The sequence below is a fragment of the Typopeltis vanoorti genome, chromosome 24 (genome assembly GCF_054136105.1).
Source record: "Typopeltis vanoorti isolate ZY-2024b chromosome 24, IOZ_Tvanoo_1.0, whole genome shotgun sequence".
NCBI classification, from domain to species: Eukaryota; Metazoa; Arthropoda; class Arachnida; order Uropygi; family Thelyphonidae; genus Typopeltis; species Typopeltis vanoorti.
The window spans coordinates 21,339,171-21,365,356 of NC_143572.1; the positions used below are offsets into that span (position 1 = coordinate 21,339,171).

The window sequence follows — 26,186 nt, forward strand, 5'->3', positions numbered from 1 at the left end:
CTACGCCGCCCACCACTACCAGTATTTTCACAGACAATCATAAACATCCATGCTCACGGCGGGATTCGAACCCGCGGCCTTTTAGCTGGAGAGCAGATACGCTAACCACTCGGCCAACAAAACTTTCCCCCTGCACTTGGTTCTTGGTGCCCCACTGTTGTATTATGGATAGATTCATAACTGCGAACCTTCAATACGAAAATGCCACCTAAGAAGAAGCTTTTAGGAAAAAAGACCTACATGAATATGAACATGATACACCAGAGATCACTGGCTTGATTGAACAAGTGGATCTAGGACGCTAAGGACCGGAAACTCGTTTTTTTTTTTTCCCCATTGGGTAATTCTGTTGTTGAACTTACCAGGTAATATATGCAATTAACATAATAAACCGACCTCATAGTCTTAGATGCTTCGGTCGTAATTCCGAACAAGGACCAAGTGAATGGAGCCTACAAAGATGTGAATTCGAATTTCGCTCGACAATGCCATGCTTGTGAATGATTTTAGAAAGATGATTTTCATTACCATCAACACATCCTGCTTATTGGAGGACTGAAGTGGCTTTATAACGTTCCACGTTTGGTCTCTAAAGCAAGATTCCTAGTTTATCTAACTCTTAGTTCATCCACGGTACTAATGCACCGTAGATCAAATGGCCATAATGCAAGCTATGGTGAGTGAGGAAATGAGAATGCAAAAGTTAGGCTAGTCAGACAGAATCCAGACTGAAGCCGTTATTGAACATCTTTTGGAGGAGTCAGAAGTCAGTCTAGAGCAAGACGTTCAACTTCAATACAGAATTGTCTGCCATTTTGGTGAAGGAATGGGCCTCCTTTACCAACTTTTAGGGAGGAAAGAACTATAGAACAGTAGTTTCTGTAATTTGTAGCCAAAAATGAGCCAAATATATTAAGGTTTACTTTCCTTTCATCGTATATGCTAATTATGATTCATTTTCGGCTATGGAAATTTTATTTCAAGGGACGAGACACTGTCAAATTGTCCTCTGGGTTTTCTTTCGAAAATTAACAGTGCATAATCATTGAAGTTTTATTTTTCCCTATACCCAATAAAGTACATAGGAGGATCACGTACACATTTTTATACATATATTTTGAGTTATATTGTTATTGACGTATGGGAGTATCCAGAATACCATTTGGATCCGAGACGAGGTGTTGGTAAGAAATTACTACTTCCTCGCCGGAGACTACCATCATTCTCCGAAATGTTTTATATTGGTATATATGTGTAGTCACTGGCCAGTTTGCCTTTTCGTGTCAAAAGTGAGAATTGAACTCAGCTTTCCAACCAGAGGGTTTCGTCTATATCGACTAAGCTATAGGGCGACTCCGGTTCTGTTGTGAATAGTAGTAATGAACAGATTTTTGGCCGGGATGAGAAAAGCTGAAGAGATATGTTAAGTAGCGTTATAACAAATCAACAAAAAATAATAATAAAATAAAAATATAAAAATAACTGATCGGTAATGATGAATGGTTACAGCATGAATCATGCATTGATATATTAAGTCAAGAATACCCAACAAACCTATACTAATCGTATCATACTAAACATTTTCAAACTAAATACAAACTTAGTAAATTTTTCGAGAAAACGATCGTCTAGCATCTTATAAGCTCTATTTTAATTTCACTTATATACGATAAATATAATTAACAACATTTAATTAATATTTTATATTAATTAAATGTTGGTCGATTGGTAGAGCCTCTGCCACTAATGGCATCCGCAAAAAGTTAAGCAAGTTTGAGCGCGGTTAGTAGTTGGAAGGGTATCGTTCGATGCTGTTAGCACACTCTCCCTCGATGAGTCTTTGGACTCCCTGGAGGTGTCACATAATAATAATAATAATATTTATTATAAATTTTCGCGTCCGCGCGGTTAGCCTAGTAGCTTTGAGCTTCGCAACCATATACCTGGGGAAGGAGTGTCCTAGGTTCGATTCACGTCGGTGACGTGAGGAGCTGAAGGATCTTCCTCAACCATAGCCAAGTTAACCGGACGTGGACAGTAGGGTTTTTCCCCAGTTTATCCTCGGGTTTTTCATCCCGCAAAGCAGGCAAACTGGCTTTGAGAATTCAACACTACAGGACATAGGATACAGTGGGGAGTAGGGCTGACCACCTTATCCCTGGGAACGGCTTAAGGTCCGATGATTGATAAACCCACGACACCGCAAGGTAAAAGAGGGTATAATGAAGATGAGATAAACTTTCATAATGTATATAGAAACCTTCGGAAACCTCTGAACGAATGCATAGCCTTCCGCAACCAAAAAGGCGTAGTGATATTTTCTCTGGTGTCTGTTATTCAGTATTACATTGAAATAGTGCATGTGTCAATTAACTGCTGTGGTTGATTTGTTTTCTAGAACCAGGGAAGAAAAAATCCTGTACCCTTCGAATGGGATGGGCTAACCCACCTTAACTTGAAACGTCGTTACTAAGCTCCTTTACATCCTAGACGGATTTATCTCAAACAGGACATTTCCTCCGGTACAATAAAAGAAAAATCAATAAAAAAAAAAAAGCGATAGAAAGCTCTTACAATGGAAATTAAATTATAATTATAAAATTCAGACGCTTAGTTTCGAACATGACAGCGAACGTCTATGCTCAGTTTAATCTGAGGCAGATAAATAAAACGAATTTACTGTATTGTGCATCGCTCTTATTTCTATCCTGTGGAATAAACTCTACCAATATCCTAGAAATTGTAATTTAAAACAAATGTCAGCAGTTTTCTATTGTCTGACTAATCCGTGGTTAGTGATGGTAGTGGAATACTATAAGATTTTCCACCTTTTGTAGTTGAAGTTGCAATAAAAATATTTTGTAAAAAAATATGATAGCTATGGGACCAATTGCGATGCCAGAAACAAAGAAATGGTCGACTGCCGTAAACAGAAGATGAATTTTTCTCCCCTATCTAAAGTGCAATTTATTAGAACGCGTAGAGGCAGGAAATGCGAAATCTTTTCCCTTTTCTTTATCCAAAATAAGATATTTGGTTGACATAAATATATATATAAAAAAAAAGAACAAAAAAGACGATAGAAGCTATGGAGAAAAGTACACGTTCAATCAGACCTCGGTATAAGAAAACAGCCCTTTAGAAAACAGAATAAATTGATAAAGTTAGAAATGAAACTATGTCGAAAAGAAACGTTATCGTGAGTGAGTTGAATATTGCAAACAAAAAAATAAATAAATAAATAAAAGTTGGTGTGTTATGTCCACTACCACCTGCCTATGATAAGAGCTCAATGATTACAGTCGATATGTGAATGTTGCATATAAACCTATCTAAATGCATTGTTTAGAGATGTAGCTATATGTGCTTGCTAGCCTGCTATCACGTAAAGGCTTATTCTATCACGAGAAAAGCAGCGAGTATAATGTACTCTGGTAGCTGATGGTGCAGCTCGGGAAATACAGGACTATGACGTGCGATAATAAAACAAACATCAACGTCTGTCATTTATCAGCTGTGTTTGGATACAATAGACTCATTATTGATTTGTTCTCCAGCCATTCCTCCCATCGTGCCGCCTTCTCTAGATTTGTATGGCGGCTTCAGAGCTAGCTGTAAATGGCTGGTAATCAACGTCACCATCATCAATCACAAGGCAGGCAAAGGAACTTGCATGTACTCTCCCTACATCGTTGAAAGAAAATTGCAGTTTGCAAAGAGTCATAAGAATTGAACATTCAAAGCAGACACAGTAATATACTATTTTTATTTTCTCTCCAGGTGGTTCTTTGTGGCCTTAATTTAAACGTCGAAATGCTAACAATAATGCACAAGTTTCCCGTGAAGTGCACTTGAGTGTTCTTGGTTTAAAAAAAAAAAAAAAAATGAAAACAGAAAAAAATCGACAACTTACAAATGAATAAGATCTAAACTAAGGCAGGACTGCTTACGAACTATTATGCAAACTTTTGGCAGGTATGTCAAAGAAAATTAATCACACAAAAGAAAAAAAAAAGAAGGAAGGTATTCATTGGATTTAACAACATTGTGTTAGATAAACTGGCAAATATTCATTTGTTAAGTTTTAAATGAATAAATAGGCTGGAGACCTGGGTTCAAATATCGTGTAGATCACGAAGAATATAAGGGTATTTCGCCTGAAGGTGAGTTAGTCGTTCGCAATATGGTGGAGGATTTTTCCCTCCCAGAAACTCGGAATTTTCATCCCGAAGCCAAAGCCGATTGGCTTCGGGATTGTGCATAATGAGATAAACCACAAAAGCAAGGAATCAGGTGAACACCCACAAAACGCGGAGGAAGCTTGTCCTTAGAAGATGAGACCAAGGTCAAGATTTTTCTGATAGGATGAAAGACCAGAAAAATGTTCAGAAGTTTTAAAATTTTCGCTGCACGTTCAGAAATTTCTTGTACATAAGGTGTTAAAATGGTGTGAAGCGATTCGGGTGATTTGAGTTTAGTAAGCAATTCAACAAAACATTTTAAAAATTGATTTTATTCCCAACTTTTCCAGATTGAAATATAGAAAAAAAAAAGGCTTATGTAATGTATGTATGAATTAAGTAATAGTATGTGTAAATTATTACTAATTATTACCTAACCCACCAGGTATCATTGGATGAGGAGTAAGACAAGGCTGTTCTCTGTCACCAATTTTGTTTAACATGTATTCCGAAGCAATGTTAAAAGAAGCACTGGAGAATTCAGAAGAAGGAATAAAGATTGGAGGTAGACAGATATTTGCAATCAGACAGGTAGAGGACAAGGCATTACTATCAAATACTGAAACAGGACTACAACATCTGGTGAACAGATTGCGGGAATCCTGATGCTAAATTTCATTTCATAATATCAATTATGAAATGAAAGAAGAAAATTAACATCAGAAAAACAAAAGGTAATGAATATAGCAAGGAAAGAGGCAAATATGGATATCAGAATAATTGGGGGAAAAACTGAATCAAGTAAAGACATTTAAATATCTAGGAAATGTTATTAGCAGTGATGGAAGATGTAAAAGTGACATAAATCAAGAATAGCGAAGGGAAGAGATGCATTTAATAGAAAATGGAATTTATTCAGAAGTAAAATGGATAGAAACCTAAAGAAAAGACTAATAAAATGTTATTTGTGGAGTGTTGCTCTCTATGCAGCTGAAACCTGGACATTTTAAGAAAGAAGAAATTAAGATTTTGGAAAGCTTTGAGATGTGGATTTGGAGAAGGATGGAAAAAATCAAATGGAGAGATAAAATAACTAATGAAGAGGCTTTAAAAAGAGTAGAAGAAGAAAGAAGTCTGTTAAGGAGGATAAAAAGAAGCAAGGGAAACCGGATCGAACATTCTGAGAGGGAATGGAATCATCAGAGATGCCATCGAAGGGAAAATAGACGAAAAAAGACCCACAGGAAGAGTAAGGAAAACAATGCTAGAAGACATGCTGAACGGAGACAAGTACACACCTTGAAAGAGAAGGCTCAGAACAGAAGAGAGTGGAAGGAAAGTTCTTGCTACTAAAAGAAGAACCTGCTCAATTGCAGAACACTCAAGAAGAACCCACACTTCCATTAAAAAAATGAATCCATGATATTTTTATTTCGATATTAGAAAAAACAATAACAGATATACGACAGAATTCCAAATACTCCGGGGTAAATTAAGTTCATAAAATTGCACCGTAGACAAGCAAAGCAACTTTGCTATTTAGGGACAGCAAAACTGCAACTAATGAATCTACAAATGATGCCAATTAAACTAACAAATACAATGAAAAAAAAAACTTCCATCTCGGGACCGACTCGTCTTGAGTCCTAAAAAATTATTTAAAAAAAAAAAATGCTCTTCGAGTACTAGACAGGACTTAAACCCAGTTCTTCCCAGGTACTAACGTGTAGTCATATTTGTAAATTTAGGGACACAAAAACACACGTGTTGAACAGATTATTTTATTAATTACTAATAAAATTACTAATACTAATAAAATAAGGAACCAAGCTAAATGCCCATGCCCTGTATACCGGTAAACTAAATCTACGTAGTTAATTAATCCTTTTCCCTATCCTGACCTCTAGTGATTAAAAAATAAATAATAATAATAAAATAAATAAATAAATACAACTACAATAAACTGCTAAAGTCCTCATGTATTAATATTCTTCTGGATAATTCTGATTGTTATAATATGATTTCTTTCAATTGCTGTTGAATGTTACAAACACTTCACCAGGTTGTCTTCTTGTAGTGGGATTTTTCTATGGCTAGTTTAGGTTGTTATACAGGTTGTAGATGGCACCAAAACCTGGTTTGAGAGAAAATTTAAAGAGTCATGTGAAATGCTCAAACAAAACCCAAATCTCACAAAAATGATGGCCTAACCATTTCAAGAATGTGGAGGACCCATCTACAACCTGTAAAACATCCTAAACTAGCCTTAGAAAAATCCCACTACAAGAAGACAACCTGGTGAAGTGTTTGTAACATTCAACTGCAACTGAAAGAAATCATATTATAACAATCAGAACTATCCAGAAGAATATTAATGCATGAGGACTTTAGCAGTTTATTGTAGTTGTATTTATTTATTATTATTTTTGAGGGTTTTTTTATTTTTTATTTATTTAATTTTTTATTTTTATTTTATTTTATTTTTTTTTTTAATCACTAAAGGTCAGGCCAGGGAAAAGGATTAATTAACTACGTAGATTTAGTTTACCGGTATACAGGGCATGAGCATGTAGCTTGGTTCCTTATACACTTGTATTCTTCCGATGATGACCTCGATACAGGGGTCGAAACGTCAAGTTTTATTTTATTATTAATTAATAAAATAATCTGTTCAACACGTGTGTTTTTGTGTCCCTAAATTTACAAATATGAGTGCTGATCACCGTAACCTTAAAAGAAAGTACTAACGTGTAGGTTACTCAAACCTCTCATATATGGGATTATCGCAAACAAAAATCATAAAAGAAAGAATGAGGAAAGAAGGGCACACGTTTTAAAATAAACAGAATTTTTTAATATCATTACACATACTCGTCTCTCGACAGGTTTTAAGTTAGTTATTAGAAAATTAATAAAATTAGAAAATAACAAGATTATACATTAATGTGAACTAATTTAGAACGACGACCTTAATCTGCACTTAATCTATTAGGTCTGTAGCGATTAATTACAATCTCTACAGACCTAAATCCAAGCCTTACAGAAAACATTTTCGTAATCTTAAATGTCACAGGAAAGCTTACGATAGCGATAATAAAAATTAAAAAAGCTAGAACAATAAGTCTTAGGAATTTATCCTTTATAATCCGATGGAAACAGCGAGTTCATGTCTGGTGTAGCCTCAAAATTAATGTTAGCTTTCATCTTTCGTAAATCTTCCATTACAGAGAAACGGCGAGAGAGAGAGAGAGAGAGAGAGAGAGAGAGAGAGAGAGAGAGAGAGAAGCTATAAAATTGTTTTAATTAACAGAATATTAAAAATTAAGTTAATCGGATAAAAGTCTCCATAATCTAGCTTATTAAAGGAAGAAAATACTGAAAAGTTGGCTTTATCTTCTTCCAGAAGATACGAACATTTATTCTTATTATAAAATAATAAATAAAAAAGGGGAAAAAAGCATAAGAAACCGTCAGTGACATTAACTGCCTCAGATGGAAGCAATGTAAATGAAAATCAAGGCAATTTAGAATCATACCCAATACGATGTACATTTATGTATTCAATCTTAATAATACGTCATGTGAATGAAACAGCTGAAATGCAGCTAATTGTTTAATTATGCAATGGCTGTAATTTAATGCTGCTGTTTCTTTCGTTTCAAATATTTTAACGTGAAAACAAAAGTTTGTTTTCACGTGATTATTTTCGGAATATGCCTTTCAACATAAAGCAAGATGTTTTGCAACAGTGAGTAAGCACTTATCAATCAACATGTCTGTTCGTCCGCAGGCCTATGGCTAGACTGATTTTGATGAAATATTCGACATTTTTTTCACTCATTATGGGGTTGAATGAAATAAATACAGCACATATAAATAATCAGACAACGTTTAATCACTCCTATATTTCATCTCAATCACTGAGACATCGTCAGGGAAACAACATTAAAATTGCAAAAACAAACACATCTGCAACAAAAAGTGGAAATGATTAGACTAAAAGCCTAAAGTCCTATGAAAGGCGCTCTCTATGGAAGCTGCTAGCTAGCCTTAGCTGTGTTAGGCGGGAGGCCTAAGAAATTAAGTTTCCCAAATCTTGAGAAGTTTAATACAACCATATTTATTAAGATTAGGTCGTTATTTTTAAAAAAATTCTGCTATTGATGCTAGTTTTTTTTTTTTTCTATTTGAGCCTGTGCAAGCTATCCGAGGCATGTTCAGCAAGCCCTGACTAACCATACTTATGGTGGCAGATGTATTTCTTATGTTCTTCTGATAGAGAAGGTGGAGGATCCTTAGGTTCCTTTGCGAGTGAAGGTAGCCAACTTGAGATAAGGTTGGCTACCTTCGCCCGCACTATATTTGAATGATAAGATCTAACGTACCTGAGCTATGTGGCTAAATAGAAAACAGATCATCAGCGTATCTTAACCAGATTGAAGGTTTGAGAATGGTAGTATCAAGAGCATATTTTTCAAAATACTTATTTTTTCAATAAATTTAGTAAATAAGGGGGAATATTTTTAGTAAATTTAATATTGTTTCCCTGAAGATGCCTCATTGACTGATGAGAAATATTGATTAAACGTTTTTATTATTATTATTATTCTGCTCGACAAACTAAATCAACCGATGTGAATCACGTGGATATGAGGTTAAATTATCTAAACTCACTCAAGTAAACTACAAAATTAAATGGAGGCAGTCGAGAAGATTAAAATATGATGTTTACCCATTCGAACTTAGTAATGTACGATATATGCTACTGGTACTGGGCAAATTTCTGTTCCGTATAATGGGGGAACCGATCTTAACGTGTCACTGGCCTTTTGTTCAAAAGATATCAACAGTAAACTTTACGAGAAGAATTTCACGTCATTAAAAAAACTTTAATTTTTAGATGCTTTTTAAAAATATGTAAGTACATATTAGATCAGTTTGTATATCTGTACATTATTATTCCTCCATTAAGGAGTTTGTGTTTGAATCGTTTACGAAAATATCAATTGAAGTTTAAAATTAATGACTTTCCTTCCAGTCCTCCCACGATAACCTAAAGTACACCGTACTTAGATTAACTGATAATCTGGAAGCTCCGGTTCTAGAAACCCAATATGCAAATTTTTTCTAGCCAATTCAGATCTCCAAAATCATCCACCACCTAAAGCAGGGGGTCATCAACCTTTCAGACGGTGCGGACGCATTAAAAATTTCAATGAAGCCCGCGGGCCACTAAGCTATACTGCGGTATTTAGAATTGTATGATGCTTTCCAGATTCACAAGGAACGCTGTGCATTTGATACTTTACATAAAATCCTATAAAAATAAGCAAACTCAGCTTTAAGAGCGTAGGTAGGAGTCGGGTTCATGATAAGTAAATACAATCAATACTCGAAAAAAGATAATTTAATGAAGAAAACATTTTACAATGTCAATGGGCAACTTGGCAATGTGTTTCCTTGAACAGCTTGTTGATGTTGGCATCAATGTTGGAAGTCGCTATGCGCCGAGTATTCTCGAAATGTTGGTCCGTAATGCGAGTTCTTGTCTTGGACTTCGCATGTTTCATTCTGGAGAAGAACTGCTCACTTAAGTATGTGCTTCTTCAAAGCATGTCGGCGAAGATTAGGGAATGCATCCTTAGAAATGTAGTCTTTGTAAAATGTAAGCAAAGGCCCATTGAATAATTTTTCTCTCAAAGAAGAGTTGTTTTGGAGTTCAAGCAGCTCCATTTGTACTGAGCCTGGCATTTCGGCAGCATTGACACCGAATGGCATTGAAAATAAATCTAAAGAAGACTGTTGGTTACGAAGATCACTAAATCTCTCTTCGAACTCACTTCGCAACACGGCTAATTTTGTAGCGTATTCATCAAGAGACGAGCAGTTGGACTCAGCGACAAGCTGAAAATGAGTTGTCTTTTTTTTTTTTTTGCGAGTTGTGCCTCCCAAAGTTTGAGCTTGGCCACAAAAACTTTGATGTGATCAAACAGAGTGTGCGCCAGTTGATCTTTGGATTGTAGTCTCATAAAAGCATCCACCTCATAGTGCTATCATGATCTGTGGATCGCATAAATATAACTGTCCCCCTCTGTCAACCAGGCCCGCAGTTGGGTGGAGGAAAACGACCCATTAAAATGTGTTCCCTTAACATTAAACTCAACTGTGGTGTTATTTAGATCACTTTTAGTAGCAAAAAGGAAAACAAAATTATATCTATAGTGTCGTAAGCCAAAAACCGCTAAGTTTTCAACAATTGTGATTCATTATCACAATTCATTTGTGATAATGAATCGTGTCACCATGATCTGCAATCACTTCCATCGTTTCTGCTTTTTTTTAATGAACAAAAAATACAGTAGATCGCAAAAGAACAATTTGTTCTCCATAACATTTATTACGGTGAGAAAATATTACCCCTGAACTCTCTCTCTCTCTCTTGACGACATATCTAAAAATTCTAGTTTGGTAATAGCTTCAATATCTAAAAAGAAATACGAGCATCTTTGGTTTACCATTGGAATCTTGATGTGTTCTGTAATTACTTGAGCTCAACCTTTCACGACCTATGATTACAGACATCCCTTACTAAATGAAGAAAACATTCATTTTTTACAATGTCAATGGGCAACTTGGCAATGTGTTTCCTTATAATTTCCAAGATATACTGCTGACTTTTTCGGAATCTAATTGTCCACCACTTCCACTTATAACCTTCTTTATTCCACCACATGTAAAATACATTAATTATTCAACTACAAAAACAGGTTCGCTTCTCCTTGCATAGAACGTTATTTAAAAAAATAAAGTTAACCACAATGAATAGGTTGTGGGTTCGAATCTCGTAGTGGGCTGGATGTTTGTAACTGTCTTTACTTGGGAGATGAATGTGAGACTCTTGTTCTGTTTATTGAAGGTCTGGAGTAGCTTCATCCTTAGCCCACCTACAGTGCCAATATACTATACGCGGGTGGAATATACAAGAAGGAAAAAAAAAAAAAAACATAAATGATGAATATCTGATTCATCAATTTATGAATAGATTGTCAGTTATGCTGCATCCCATATCCCAGGATCACTCACCGTCTTGTTCCTCGCTGCATCATATATGAAGAGTAAAAAAGAACAGCAGTTGCATGTATCATGTCCAGTATTTTGTGGACAATGGTGGTTGGCAATTCTCATCATTAATAATAATTAACATGAATAAGTCCAATGAAGTAAGTTCTAAAGAGAGTTTGTATACCAACTCGCTGCTTGTCTAATCCACCAGTTAGACCAGTATGTATAACTTGAAACATTTTTAAGGAAACAAGGGGGAAAATGATCAATTACTTTTCTAGTAAGCGCTCTTTCCTTTAGGGGAAGTCAGTTAAAATTATGTCGATGTTAAGCACGGCCACGAGACGAGTGTGTTATGCATTTTGCAAGGAATGCCGTTGGATGGAACTACGACCAAAGCAACTAAAGGCTAGTATATTATTTGTTAACTTCGTGTGTTCTCGAGCAAGTTTGTCAGCTTTTGCGAATGAAAAACTATGAAAAAGTAAGAAAAATAGAAGAAAAAATTTAAAAAAAAATTTCTGATAGGAAAAATTCCTTTCACGTCTATGATTTAGACCAGAACAAAATTTCTATTGTTTATGTAAAGACAAAAAAATATAAAATAAAGAATAAAAAAGTAAAAACAAAGAAAAAAATTTAAAAGATCGGAAAGAAAAAAAAATAAAGCATGAGCTCAACCTCTGTGATATTCAAAGAACAAGACGTTCACTTCAACGTGTATTCGTCACTGATAATTAGATGAAATCTTTTTTTTTTCCGTATTCAAAGCGATGATACGTGTACAAAGTCATGCCTTGCTTCCTGTCACCTTAAGTAATGATGGCTTCGCAACATTTGCAATTTGTATGGCTTTGTAAACACTTCTACAATACACTCCACATCGGTGATGGTTGTGACACAGCATCCCTTCATGACTAGCAAAAACTGTTGATGGTCGCAGACTATGAATTAACGTTCTTGCATTTTCAAACTGCCTTATTACTCGTACGCAATTTGTCACTTTTCTTTGTTGTTGTTTTTAGAATGATTCAAAAAAAAAAAAAACAACAGCTGGTTGGAACAAAGTATTCATGCTATCCACTGACAAAAATGGCAGCTTAGTAAAGGATTTCTTGTCGCGTGCAGAAGCTGACTAATAAATAGATAACGCAAATTTCCTGTTTATATAATTTTTTCTTTCTCTCCTTGCACGTGACTTCCTTGTCGGATATTGATGCGACAACTATTGTCTCGCGACAGCTGCTATTATCAGATCGTCTCAAAAACTAAGATGCTAATAGACTAAGATACTTTTAAATACCGAAATGAAATGAATAAGGAAATAGTTGTAGATCATTAAAAAAGTTCATTCCTTATCATAATTGGACCATGAGTTGTTTTTTGATGATGTACTGTAGACATTATTTTAATTTTCTTTTCCTGATTTTGCCAATTAAGCCGTCCAAATTAAACTCAGTAAATTTTAATAGCGATCCTAAATAATACGAAACTTCATTAAATTCTGTGAAGTCGGGGAGTAATTATATATATAATCACATCCTAACAGAAAAGCATCAAACTTCTATGAAATGATTCCGAAATCTTACACCGTTGTTATCACGTGACCGAGAGAAACATGCGAGAACGCTAACATTAATAGGAAAGAATGTTTCCTAGCTATGGTCAACCAAATACCCAAACAAGAAAATGCTAACGTGCACGACAATGGACACAATGTCAGAAATCATTTGAATTATGGGAATTCTACTTAATACTGTATTTGTTGTCTTCGTGGACTGTTTGTAAGTTAGCCGCGTGACATTTCTTTCAAACAAGAAGAATTTCCTTGTAATTAAAACGAAACTAATCGCTTTGTAAACAAATTTAAAACAAGCTATTTTGTTTTTAGCTTATTCTGGTTATCGTTATATGAACCTTTGTGTATACAGTATTAGCAAAAAGTAATTATTATTAAAATATCATTCATTTTACTAACAAAAAAATTCCTATTGAGTACAGTAGGCTTGAACTCAGGACCAGTTTATCAACGAACATTACAACGTTGCAGCGTAAATAGAAGTAGCATAAATAGGTATTGCAAAACAAATAAACATCGCCTACTAAATTCTAATGTGATATTAGGCTTAGCATGTTTTAACACAGAGGGCTACATGGTGTGTAGTGTTTTCAGAGAGCTCCTGAAAGCTAAGTATAATTTTAAGTGAAAATTGGAATATTGGTTTAAATTTTAACGTAGTTTTGTTTATTTTTGGTAGTTTGTTGCGTCTGTGTGATTTTGGTGTGAATTACGTTTTATTTAAACTTAGTATTTTAACGATACGTTTCATAGAATAGCACATGGCGCCAATGCCACGTAAGATAATGGCGTCCAAAAATACGACGCCTTTGTTCAAAAAATGTAATGTGAGGGAGTTTGTCCAATGTGATGTATGTGGGATGTATGCATTCCCGCAGGAGGCTGGAGTTTGGATGGAAAGTGATAGTGGTGGGAGAATGTGCAGAAAGTGTAAGCAAAGTGAGGAATTGAAGTATGTGTCAGGTCCTGAGATAGTTATGTTTGAAGAAAGTCAGAACGTGAGTGAAAATAGGGAATTGCGATGTTGTACAAGATGGCAATGAGAGCGGTGATCAAAGAGAGAGTGAAAGCAACTATACAGAGAGAGAAAATGATTTAAATGATGAAAAAATTGAGGAATTATTTGTAGGGAATTAGATCGCTAGGATGCGCGCAGTGATACACAACGCGCAGCGAGAGTTGAGCACCTGCAAAACTCTTTCCAGAGTGCCTCGGCTAACGAAAATAAACAAGTGTTTGAAAGTAAAAATAAGCGTAAGAGTGGGAGAGTTTCTGAAATGAAGGAAAGAGTGTTGTATGGTGACTCGTTATTAAGAGAAGTGAATAGATGGGAGTTTAACTAAATCGTACTTACCGGGTGTGAAATTTAAGGATGCAAGTGAGAGTATTAGAGGGCAAAAACAGAGGGTGAAAGAATTCATAGTTGTGCCGGGTACGAATGAATTGAAAGGAGATAAATTTTTTATGAGGGAGGACTTAAAAGTATTGTTAAAGGTAGCGAAAGAAACGAGTGACAGAGTTAGGATGGTAAGTCTGTTTCCGCGGTATGACAGAGAGGAGGAGGGCCATAATCGCAAATAACTTTATGCGCAGGTTATGCAGACGGTGTGGTGTGGAATTCGTGGACGTGTGGAATGAGTTTGATGGGCGAAAGGATTTATACAAGATGGATGGCCTGTATTTGAATGGATTTGGTGTTCGGAGACTGGAAAAAAGTGTTGCTGAATGAAGTGAAAATGGATGTGCAGAACCAGGGAAACTAGAACTACCAAGGAGGGGGGGGGTAAGTGGATGTGCGGACATCAGTGAGACAGTTGAGTGTAAGAATGTATATAATGTACTCGAGCCAGTACTAAGGACAAGAAATCGGAATGGGATAGTTAGAATAACGCATCAAGATAGGGGTGGGACAAAGGGACCTCTGCATTTCATGTATACTAATGCCAGGAGTATTAGGAACAAGAAGGAAGAATTTTTGGCCTTGGTTGGCTCTTTCTAGCCACAGGTTATTGGCATTAGTGAAACATGGCTGACGGAAGATGATATAGTTAGTGCGATAGAATGTGTAGGTTATAGTGTGTTTAGGAGGGACAGAGAGAATAAAATGGGGGGGGGTGTTATTGATGATAGCTGATGAACTGCAGCCAAGGAGAATTGAAGTTGTATTGCAGGATAGTGAAAAGAGCTCATTTGAGGCTATTTGGTGTAAGATTGAGACTGGCAGAACAAAATATATAGTTGGGTACTGCTATAGACCAGGTGATGGAATAGATGGTGGAGATAGTATGCATAAACAAATTGATGAAATGAGTGGAAGGAGGGTAATTATTATGGGGGGTTTCAACTATAGTAACATTGATTGGAAGAAGGAGAGGACACACGTGAGGAAGGAAATTGATTTTATTCAATTATTAAGGGATAACTATCTGAGACAGCATGTAAGTCAAAATACTAGGGGTTTGAGAGTGCTTGACCTGGTAATAGCATCTGAGAATTTGACTGTAATGAATATGACCATGTTTCCACCTACTGGTGAGAGCTTGACCTGGGAGGTGGCTAAAGGTGTGGAATTTTCGATTAAGACAGGGTATATGTGGAATTACCGTGCTGGCAAGTATGACAAGTTTAGGAGATTGCTTGGATCAGTGCCATGGCATGTACAACTGCAAGGGCTGGATGTCAATAGAGCATGGGAAGTGGTCAAGGAGCATTTACAGGAGGTTATGGCTGATTGTATCCCTAGGGTCCGAATAGTAAAACAAGTAGGGATTAAATGGATGAATAACACCATTAAGCTTGAGCTGCAAAAAAAAGAAACAACTGTGGAGGGAATTTAAAGAGAAAGGTGACCTGAAGGCACACGAACGGTATAAAGCGCAGGCCAGAAGGGTAACGAGTGTGGTAAAAAAAGCAAAAGCGGATTATGAAAGGAAACTAGCTATGCAAGCTAAAGAGAATCCCAAACAGTTCTTTCAATATGCTGTAAGCAAAAAAAAAACTGCACACGGCAGAATGATTTTAAGGAATGAGGATGGTAAGGAGGTCACTGAATCAGCCGATATAGTGGAATTACTGAGCGAACACTTTGCAAGAGTATATCATCCAGGTGGTGACATTGAAAAAATGAAGGAACCATTAGTTTATACGGGAATTGTGATGAATGAAGTGGAGGTGAATAGTCTATTACAGAACCTTAATGGGTATATCTGTGGGATTGGATGGTATACCGGCACGGGTCTTACGCGAAGCGGCTAATGAATTATCAGTGCCCTTGACCATGTTGTTTAATCTGAGTCTTGGGTCTGGTTTAGTCCCGAAGGTGTGGAAAGAGGGGAAAGTTCCACTGCATAAAGGAGGATTCAAGACTACTGTTGCAAATTACCGACCGATCAGCATATCAAGAGTCGTTGTCAAGGTCTTGGAGAAAGTAGTCAAGGGGAAAATACAGGAATGGATTGATGATAATGAGATACTGTGCGGGGGGACAGTATGGCCTTGTGAAGGGTAGATCATGCCTCAGTAACTTGCTCAAGTTTTATAACACCCTGACGGCTGAACTGGATAAGGGTAATGGGTTTATAGTGATACTGCTGGACCTGGCTAAGGCATCTGACAGGATGCCACATGGAATTCTAATCCGTAAACTACAACATATAGGAATGGACATAGGGTTGGTGAGATGGATAGGTGGGTGGTTGATGGAGAGATATCAGAGAGCAGTTTATTCAAGAGTAGAGTCCAAAAGACGGCCTGTGACTAGTGGTGTGCTGCAGGGTTCTGTTCTTGGACCACTGCTGTTTAATTTGTTCATTAACGACATAGGGAAAGATCTAAGAGGAACAGTTCATTTGTTTGCTGATGATGCAAAGTTAGGTAGGGCAATAGAGAATGCAGATGTCAAAATCTTGCAGGAAGACTTGGATAGATTGGAGTTCTGAGCTAAGGAGAACGGATGTATATTTAATATGACAAAATGTAAGGTTATGCATTTTGGAGTGAAAAGATTAGCAGTAGTATACCACATTGGTGGAACTGTACTCCAGGAGAATGATGAGGCCAGGGACTTGGGAGTGTTGGTGGATAGGGAGATGAAGTTTAGGGGGCACATTGCAAAAGTGGCTAAATCAGCTCATCAACTCACTTGGTTGTTGAAAAATACTTTGACGAGCAGAGACAAGCAAGTTATTGTACCTCTGTACCGAGCCTTGATAAGACCTCATCTCGACTACTGTGCCCAGATTTGGTCACCTAGGTTTCTTCTTGATGGGGAGGAGGTGGAGAGGATCCAGAGGCGAGTGACCAAGATGATAGCAGGTGTATGAAATGAACCTTATGAGAACAGGTTGAAGATTTGTGAGTTGCAGAAATTAGTTGATAGGCGGAAAAGGAGAGTATGATTGAGACATTCAAATTGCTAAAGGGGTTCTATAGGATCAGAGGATATTTTTGAGATCAGGACTGGTGGTGGGAAAACTAGGGGACATCTATGGAAGCTGGGAAAGGGTGTGGTTAGCAAGGGTGTTAGAGCTGGGTTCTTTACTTTTAGAGTGGTAAATGAGTGGAATAAGCTGCCAGAGTCTGTTGTGGGTGCTATGATAGTGAATGAGTTCAAGGCAAGGTATGATAGATACTGTGAGAATGTCGAATAGTTGTGTGGACATTATGTTTAGGGCCCCCTCGATGAGTCTAAGGACTCCCTGGAGTCGTCCGTAATAATAATAATAACACAGCAGTTTGGGGATTAAATTTTCGACTGTCAATATTCCCGTGGTTTTCTCCAGAACTATCAAAATGTCTGAAAGAGCTGCATTATGGCATATCGACCTGTTTAGAGCTTATGTACTCGAGACAATTTTGTTTTGCCGAATTTCGCAATTGCAAATTATCAAATCTTAACATTTGTGACCATCTAAAATGTATGCTGTAGTATGCATATAAGCTAGAACGTTTTTTAAGTAGCATAATACATAAGTGTTACTTTAAAAAATTTCTATCATTTTCAGTAGCTGCCTGTGTGAATTCATTTTAAAACTTTAGCATATCATGAAAATATAATTAACAATCTTATATCCTAATTATCTAATTTCCTCAAAATTAAATATAAAAATTTAAAGATAGATTGCATTACATTTCGTAGTAAGATAAATCATAAAGTTAAGACATTTTTTTATACTGCTAAATTAAAATAACTTCTATAGAAATAAATAATACCATTTCTACAGGAAATGACACCAGTATTATCTGATAGCAATACATTAAAATGCCCGAGTTTGAATCTCGGGAAACTAAACACAGATACAACTGACATCGCACAGATTTTGACAACACAATCCGAAAACAGCGAATTAAAATTCCATTAACCACAGTTAATGTAACGCTTGTTATTTAATATAATATATATAACAAGCGTGATCTTGTTTCACTAATGCTAATGTTTTAACTTGGTTTTGTAGTACAACTGTATTGCTTACTCTATATTCACATCCATTAGTTGATGCCAAAAGAATGACAAATCTATTCATATGAAATATAGCAGGAAATGACGTGCGCATTGTCAGCAGTAGTCTGTGCTGCCATCTGGCAACTTAATGTTATCACAGCTATTAGCTAAAACATTGAAAATACTATGAATAGCAATTGTGTACCCAATAATCGTCTCGGATACAGCAAATTGAGTTTGTAAATGTGCTTTATAATGATCCTATAAAAAAACCTGCGTTTCTTTGCAAACTTATTGAAGAAGTGCCAAAAAAAATCATCAAAATGTTATTACGAATCCGTTTTGCAATAATTTAATTCTTTTGTATATTATTTCAGACGGATCATTAAAAAGTGGCTAATGTTTCCAATAAACATTCAGCTTAGCAACATATTGAGGACAAATGTTTTCTCCTATCCCGAATCTACGTAGCAGAGACACGAAGAATTGCAAATAAGAACAAAAGCAGATAACAAGTAATTGAGATGAATATAGGCTACAACAAATAGGGAACAACATAAGACAAACAAGCTGGAAAGTACAGAAAGTTCGCTCGTTATAAATTTTTGACTAAAAATCAGGCCTCTGGGAAATTAGATGCTCTGCATGGAGGATCCCTGGTACGTAGGGACTCCTAAATAATTTCACTTTTCGTTTCTTGTATTTTAAACCATCCAGGACCCTTTGTGCATTGGAGGCACCGTTTGTAGAACGCCAGTCCTACTTGAAAGTGGAGCATATGAAAAGAATGAATAATGAAGGAATACCAATACATTTCTATGCATCAAAATTCTATTAAGAGGGGGGGGGGGATTATCCTTGGGGAGAAAGGAAAAAACATACCTCAAACGAAAGTTGTTTTTAATGAGCCAGGCGTGATTACATAAGTCGAAAATGTGTGTATTTATTCAAATGCATTTTCATGTGTGTGTGTGTGAAGAAAGTGATTAAAATAAATCGTAAATCCTGTCGAATCCATGTCTTTAACGTCTTTCAAATGCAAATTACGAAGCGAACTCGTTGCAAATAGGAATTAATGACGTAATTAATGAATTTACAGATAATAAGCGAGCCACAATTTACCAGCACGTCTATGAAGTGCTGTACCAACTAATCCCGTTTCATTACAGTACAATGACCGGTATGATAACTATTATAATTTCATGAGGATAATTATAGAGTGATAATCCGGTTTCCTGTAAGTATCTTAACGATGTCACTGCATAAGCAGTTCAAAGGTTGCATCTAGTTGATGTTTAGGAAGATACGGAACATAGCGTCCATACACCCATGACGGAAGAATGGCGTACGATGTAAATGAGTGTCTTACCTTGAAACAGCATGAAAACACCCGTGTTTCTTTAAATCCATGAAAGATGACAATAATACAAATGATCACATCGTGCTTTGTGTGGGCACACAAACTTAAGATGTTAAAAGTTGATTGATTATTGTATGAGAAGAGAAGTGTTGCTTTAAGAGTAGCCCTGGTGGTTTGTTTCCTGATCAGTTAACTAGGTGGTATCTAAAAAATGACCAGATTAAAATTTAGATGCGTCAACAAATTTTAGTCGAGATCCTAAATATCAAACTTCATTAAATTCCCTCCAGTCAGAATAATACCACTTTGTATCACTACAGATGAGTTTGCTACTTGCCACAATTAAAAAGAAAAAAAATGTCAATTTTAAACCAAAAATTGAGATCGAAAGTTTTAATATGGTTTTCAAATATCAAATTTCTGTAAAATCTATTTTAGTGAGAATTAGAAGGGACCGCTGGAGAGACGATATGAGTCTGATATGCATTTTGTGTATGTGTGTGTGTGTGCGTGCGAGAGAGGGGGGGGGAGATTCGAATTTTTGAAAGCATGTGATAAAAAGATATCGCGCGAGTGTTGCTTTATTATATAACTTTATTTCTATTACTATACCATATCGGGTTTCAAAGCATAACAAATATGCGTTCAGGGACGGCTCGTGCACTGCGGAACTGCAGCATCCCCAATTTTTCTCGATATATAAATATATTTATTAATTTATTTATATTTGCTTGTAATATTTAATTTTATCATCAACGATCCTATACAATTCTCTTATTTTGTATAAAAAATAATAAAAATCCATCTTGTAGCACTTGGGGGGGGGGCGTAAGACGCTAGCAGCACTGTGTTTACCACAGTGTCATACTGCTACGCGCGCAAGCATATACACGTCATAGTGAGATGCGAGCTATTAGCGTGATGCGGCACTGTCCGTCGCGCAGTTCCATTGTTGTTCATATGCAGTTTGCGTCAGTAGTAGAGTGTTCGTAGTGCTTATCGTGTTTACTCTGTAAACACGATATATCCCATGATCAATAAAGAAAAACTTGAAACTGAACTTCGAGTATTCTAGAGTAGACCCGACATGCATGATTATTGTAAATTAATTGACTTGTTAAAATTTATAACCGAAAATAATTTAGATTGTGTTCTTAGTGAAATTACTGTATGGATAAAAATTCTCTTGACAATTCCTATGACAGAGCCTGAACGCTGTTTTTCAGCATTAAAGAGAATAAAAACATTTCTGAGGAACCCTATGAATCAGTATAGATTAAATGCACTTGCGATGATTTCAACGGAGAAAAAAAAAAATTCTTCAACAGTCACAGAAATATCAAGGAAAAAGTTATTGACCTTTTCGCTCGAAACAAAACAAGAAGAATGAATTTTATTTTTAAGTAATTTTGAATTATACCAAACTGTATAATTTTATCGATAATAAACAATATTTTTTCATGTTTAATTTTTTTTACCATAATTTTGATATTTTATCCAAACACGTATACACTGTACTTACAAGTGTGTATGTATATTTCGAAAGTTGCAGCACCCCCACGATTTCAAGCCACGAGCCGCCACTGTATGCGTTACAAATAAGGAAGTGCAGTGGCTTCTTTGTTCAAGTTATTCTTTTCCTCTAAGTTTAAAGAAACCTTTTTTACTTAAATTCTTCATTTTAATTTAATTTAAAATTTTGAAACGTCTATAAATTAATCTAAAGTGGCGTCTGGAGGTGAAGAGTTTAGTAAACGTGTGGAAATAAGATCGGGTCAAAACCGAACATCTTCCGTCGCACACAGTTCAAATATAATTACTCGTTAGTTACACACGGATGAATATTATTTGTAGATAATGCGGAAGTGTGTTCATAAGCACTGATAATATGCCAAATATAAATACAATTATGTGTTGTTTTAGTTAATAACACAAAGCATCATCTTTCTTCCTCACCCATATGCTCACACCACTCAACTTGATCCCAGGGGCGCGCCAGTAGTTTCCGGCGCCTGTGTGCAAAACTTTAGTTGGCGCCCCTATACCCAATAGCACGTTTTAGCTCCCTATCTACCATTATTTTGCAGTGTGCAAAATTTTAGTTGGCGCTCCTATCCTTCCAACATACACGTGTGTATGTTGTTGCAAAGCCACAACATACACGTGTGTGTGTGTGTGTTCTATTCCTAATAGTTCTTCCCAACTTTGCATCACTGCAAACAATTGGCTCTTACCATTCAAAACCTTTCATTTATTAACATACAAGCTAAAGAGCAACGGTCCCAAAACAAACCTTTGGAGCACACAAACAATGATCTTCCTCGGTTATCGCACCCCATACAGCAAATCTCCAATTCAGCGCAATAATCTACTATCCAATCCGATCCATTCCAGTTTAATTATTAGTTTGTCATGCAGGATTCTTTGCAATATCTAAATATACCACTGTGTATGAGTCCCCTTTGTCCAATGCATCTGTCACCTTGTGGTTCGCAATCGTGTGTCAACTGTGGTTCTCACTATTCTCTCTAACACCTTGACTACAACGCCAGACAAACTGACAGGTCTGTAATTCCGAGAATTAGTCTTATCATCTCCCTTATGAAGCGGGACAATTCTGTTCTCTTTCCACTCCTTCTGAACTAGGGTAAATCTAAAATTATGTTAAAAATATAAGTTAAAGTTTGTGTCAACTCCCTGGAACATTCCCTCAAGACACGTGGGGATATACTACCAAGTCCCTGAAGTAAATATTTCGTCCTATTCATCGCTACTTCACACCATCGTGCTCCTTGTATCTCTAACTTGGATGGACGTAACTCCTCCTCCTTCCTTTCTTTCTGCTGTGTCTTTACGAAAGCATCACATCCTCCCCCATCTCTATTCGTGTTAGGATGTTATCCTTATCTAACCACGCATCACTTATTCCAATAGTTTTCGGGCGAAAGAACCCGATCAATTCATCGATTTCGTTCCCCTTATTTCGGATACTTTTGGCATTTCTATACAAACATAACAGTTCATTTCTGGTTCTATAAGAAGTCCCGTCGCCACCACTTATCAGATGTGACACGTCCATAAAACCTCAGGCTCTTCCTCTCCGATCCTGCACCCTCCGCAGACCTAAATGTTCCCCCCCCCCATTCCACATACCTGGCCATTTTAATTCTTTCCTGTCCACTCACCTGCTTCTGTATCCAGCATCCACACTTTTCACACAGTGTCTCCCTGTCCATTCGGACTCTACCCAGTTTCCTGTCTTGTGTACCGATCTCTCTCACACACATCCTTCGCTCATGGTACTCGCCTCTCCACTCACAAGTTCTCCAACCTATTTTTCCTATTTTTAATTCAGACGAAATGAATTGCATCCGATATGTTTTCAGTTGTTTCTATTTCCGCCCGTATAAAAAGCCAAAAGAATGGGCTGTAGTTAAGCTGGATTTGAACAAAGAATATTTGGAAGTAACGGAAGTATCTTCCCACTGGGTCACAAACGGGTTGGTCTGTGTACGGAAGCAGTACATACTGTCATTTATTTATGTAACGTATAATGATTCAGCAATCATTAAGGTCCACACGAACAGATAAGGCACCATCTTATATAATAATATTGGTTGTAATTTTTGTCGATAAATTGCTTGTATTCTCTGGACAAAACCAATAAATTTAATTATTCTTAAAATCAACAATTAAATAAACAAAACTATTTAATTACGTAGGTAGACAAAGAGAGAGAAATGATTGCCACCGATCAATTTTCTAGTGGTTATAATCTAAGCAACTACACAACAACAGCCCAAAGAATAGAAATAAAAGCAATGAATCAAATGGAAAAAGAAAATATTGGTCTAACATTGATTTAAAACAATGGTCGGCCTGGAATAAAAATAAATAAACATTAACACTGACGAAGCGTCTAAAAATATTTGGATCTCGAATATAAAGAAAACAGAACGAAAAAAAAATCGTACTAGGTCATTAAAATGTATCAATATACATTGATACATTTTAATGACCTAATACCTTGATACATTTAAATCTATCAAATACATCTCTATGTTTACATGAGTGCACTACTTGTTAGTATGTTTAATATTTTATAACATTCAATCATAATTGCTGTCGCATACCACGAATCTCCAAGCGTACACATTCCATTTAAAGCGCAACCTAGAAATGGCTCCGCCTTTACCCTAAATTTCCATCTCTTCAATAAGCCCCGTGTATTATACAACAGGATCTGCACCTCCTACTACTAATTGCTATTTCGTTAATTCCTTTTCTACTGCGCTCGGTCTTGATTGATTATTCCGCTTGGTAGCGAATATCCACAGCGGTACTTTCCATGAAGGACGCTTAATTCCATTAACTTACTGTTCCCTGTAGACATCCATGTGACGATAATTTTATCTGAAACGGGGATATTAGAGGCCACGATATTGACTTACGACAATTCTGTTTATTTTAAAATTGCCATTTGTGTCGTTGGAATACTGAACGTTCTTAAAGCAAAAATTCCTATAGAGAATCAATTAAATGATTATATAAAGTTCAGAAAACGGTTAACGAATTTTTCACATAAAAGCAACCGAAAATATAAAATTAAAGGCACGACGATTTCAAGTATTGCATCTATGCAGTCTATGAATAATTCAGTTTATCGTCTGCTATCTATCCGTAACCTGTTCAAATATTGATTTACATGCAATATATATATTTATCGGAAATGTGTAGACAGGAAATGGCTACAATCGTAATGCACTTCTTCTTAGTGGAACGCCATAATTGGAATACGTGATAAGTGGAAATGCTAAGTAAAAGCCTTTAAAGCGTACATTTGCAGTAGACGCTCTTACGGTTTCTATAAATATTACAAAATTTGTGTAAACACAAAAGATTATTCGAAGTTTATCAGTTGATACACTTTGCAAATAAAACAACCGAATAACAGAATTCACAAGGGGAAAATTACTCCGCCGAGTTTGTTTACATATCTCAGTAATGGAATCCATTTGTGAATAATTGAGTTTGTCGTCTGCTCTCTGTAACTAGTTCCAATATTGGTGTAGATGTAATATTCATATACAAACGTCGTGTAACTAGAAATGTGTAGACATAATATAGGTGAACTAGAAATGTATAGATATAAAATAACTGCAAATGTACTTCCTCATAGTGAAACACGGTAAGCCTAAAAATACAAACTCTCCATGTAGCATACTTTGGTTTGCGTGTTGTTGTGTTTACATTTAACATCTTCCAACTAAGCCCTCCCCTCCCCCCCACCGTCCATCCTACCCCTCAGCGTGTCGCCTCTAGGAAAACAAACCGTGCAAACTGTAGGTACAAAGGGCAACGAACCACGACATGCGGACGCGATGTTACTTGTGATTAATGGCGGACGTACGTCATGTCGTGCAGTGCCTACACGCCGTTAACGATCACCTCGCTGTAATATCGATTGTTTCTCCGCCGCTCAAGCTTGTAGAGTGGAGTCCATTAGCGAGAAACACCACACAGCCCATCTAGAATGTTTCACTTGCACGTAGCGGTCGTTTTTCTATCGAAAATCTGCCGCTTGCATGATATGGAGCATGATATTCACTAACTGCCCTGATAATAGGGGGGAGTGGGGGTGACGATCTCGTAGAGGTTGTTATGATAGGCGGGGGAAGGGCCAGCAGACAAGCAATCGTGCAGTGAAGTCAGAACACCTGAGAAGGAAATGTTGTCGTGCTCTTTCTAATGCTAATTTATTTTTGCATGTAAACGTTAGCAAGTGCAGGCTATTTAGATAAATGTGTTCGCTATCGTAGAGAAAATTAACATATATGCAATTTTGCTATATCTGTATACAGTTTAGGCTCATAATTTCCTCAATTTATGTTGTGCGCGCCATTTAATCGAACGTTCAAGCAACCTTGCTTTTATACATACAACGGTTGATCGGAAAAAGAATACAAGGTCTATATTTACTTACGTGATTTGAATTAATGACCTTCTCATTGTGGTAACAACGTGACTGTATGACTCACTATGCTGAGCAAGTCCATTCTTATTCGCGTTGCAAGAGAATAGAATAGTGCCAGTGCGTAGTTGATGATGATAACAGTTTGTTTAATTAAAAACATAGTCTCGCGAAGTTCTTACAAAATGTGTTAAGCAGTAGTCCAACTTTTCTTTGAAGTAGAAGACTAACTATTGACGCACCGATTTATGCTGATTTCGTCTTTTAAATAACATTTAAAAGACGAAAAGGCTCGTATGACACATAGTGATTTATTTCTTACAATGACTCATAGATGGCAGGAATATTAGTTTAAATTTTAGGACTGATTTCGCCAACTAGTGTTAAGGTATGACACTAACTTTATTCTAAAATGAAATAAAAATAAAAAAATGGAGGTCGTGGCTGATACAGATACAAACAAATTGTTTAATATAAATATTCTTAGACATATCCCGTGTATAGCTTGGAGATCATGAGTAGCTGAGCATGCATATATTACGAGTGATATTCCACACTGTTTATGCGATCAGTTTGGTCTAACACGTGTTATG

General features: G+C 36.4%; 1 protein-coding gene across 1 annotated transcript in view; it reads right to left on the reverse strand.

Moving 5' to 3' along the window:
- The window catches only part of LOC150092988 (nuclear receptor 2C2-associated protein), a 142,911-nt gene extending 117,228 nt beyond the window's left edge, over positions 1-25,683 (reverse strand). Inside the window, exon 1 of the mRNA XM_090414120.1 lies at positions 25,606-25,683. The gene's annotated coding sequence lies outside the window, so the exon portion shown is untranslated. The remainder of the gene's footprint in view (positions 1-25,605) is intronic.
- Positions 25,684-26,186: the final 503 nt, after the last annotated feature.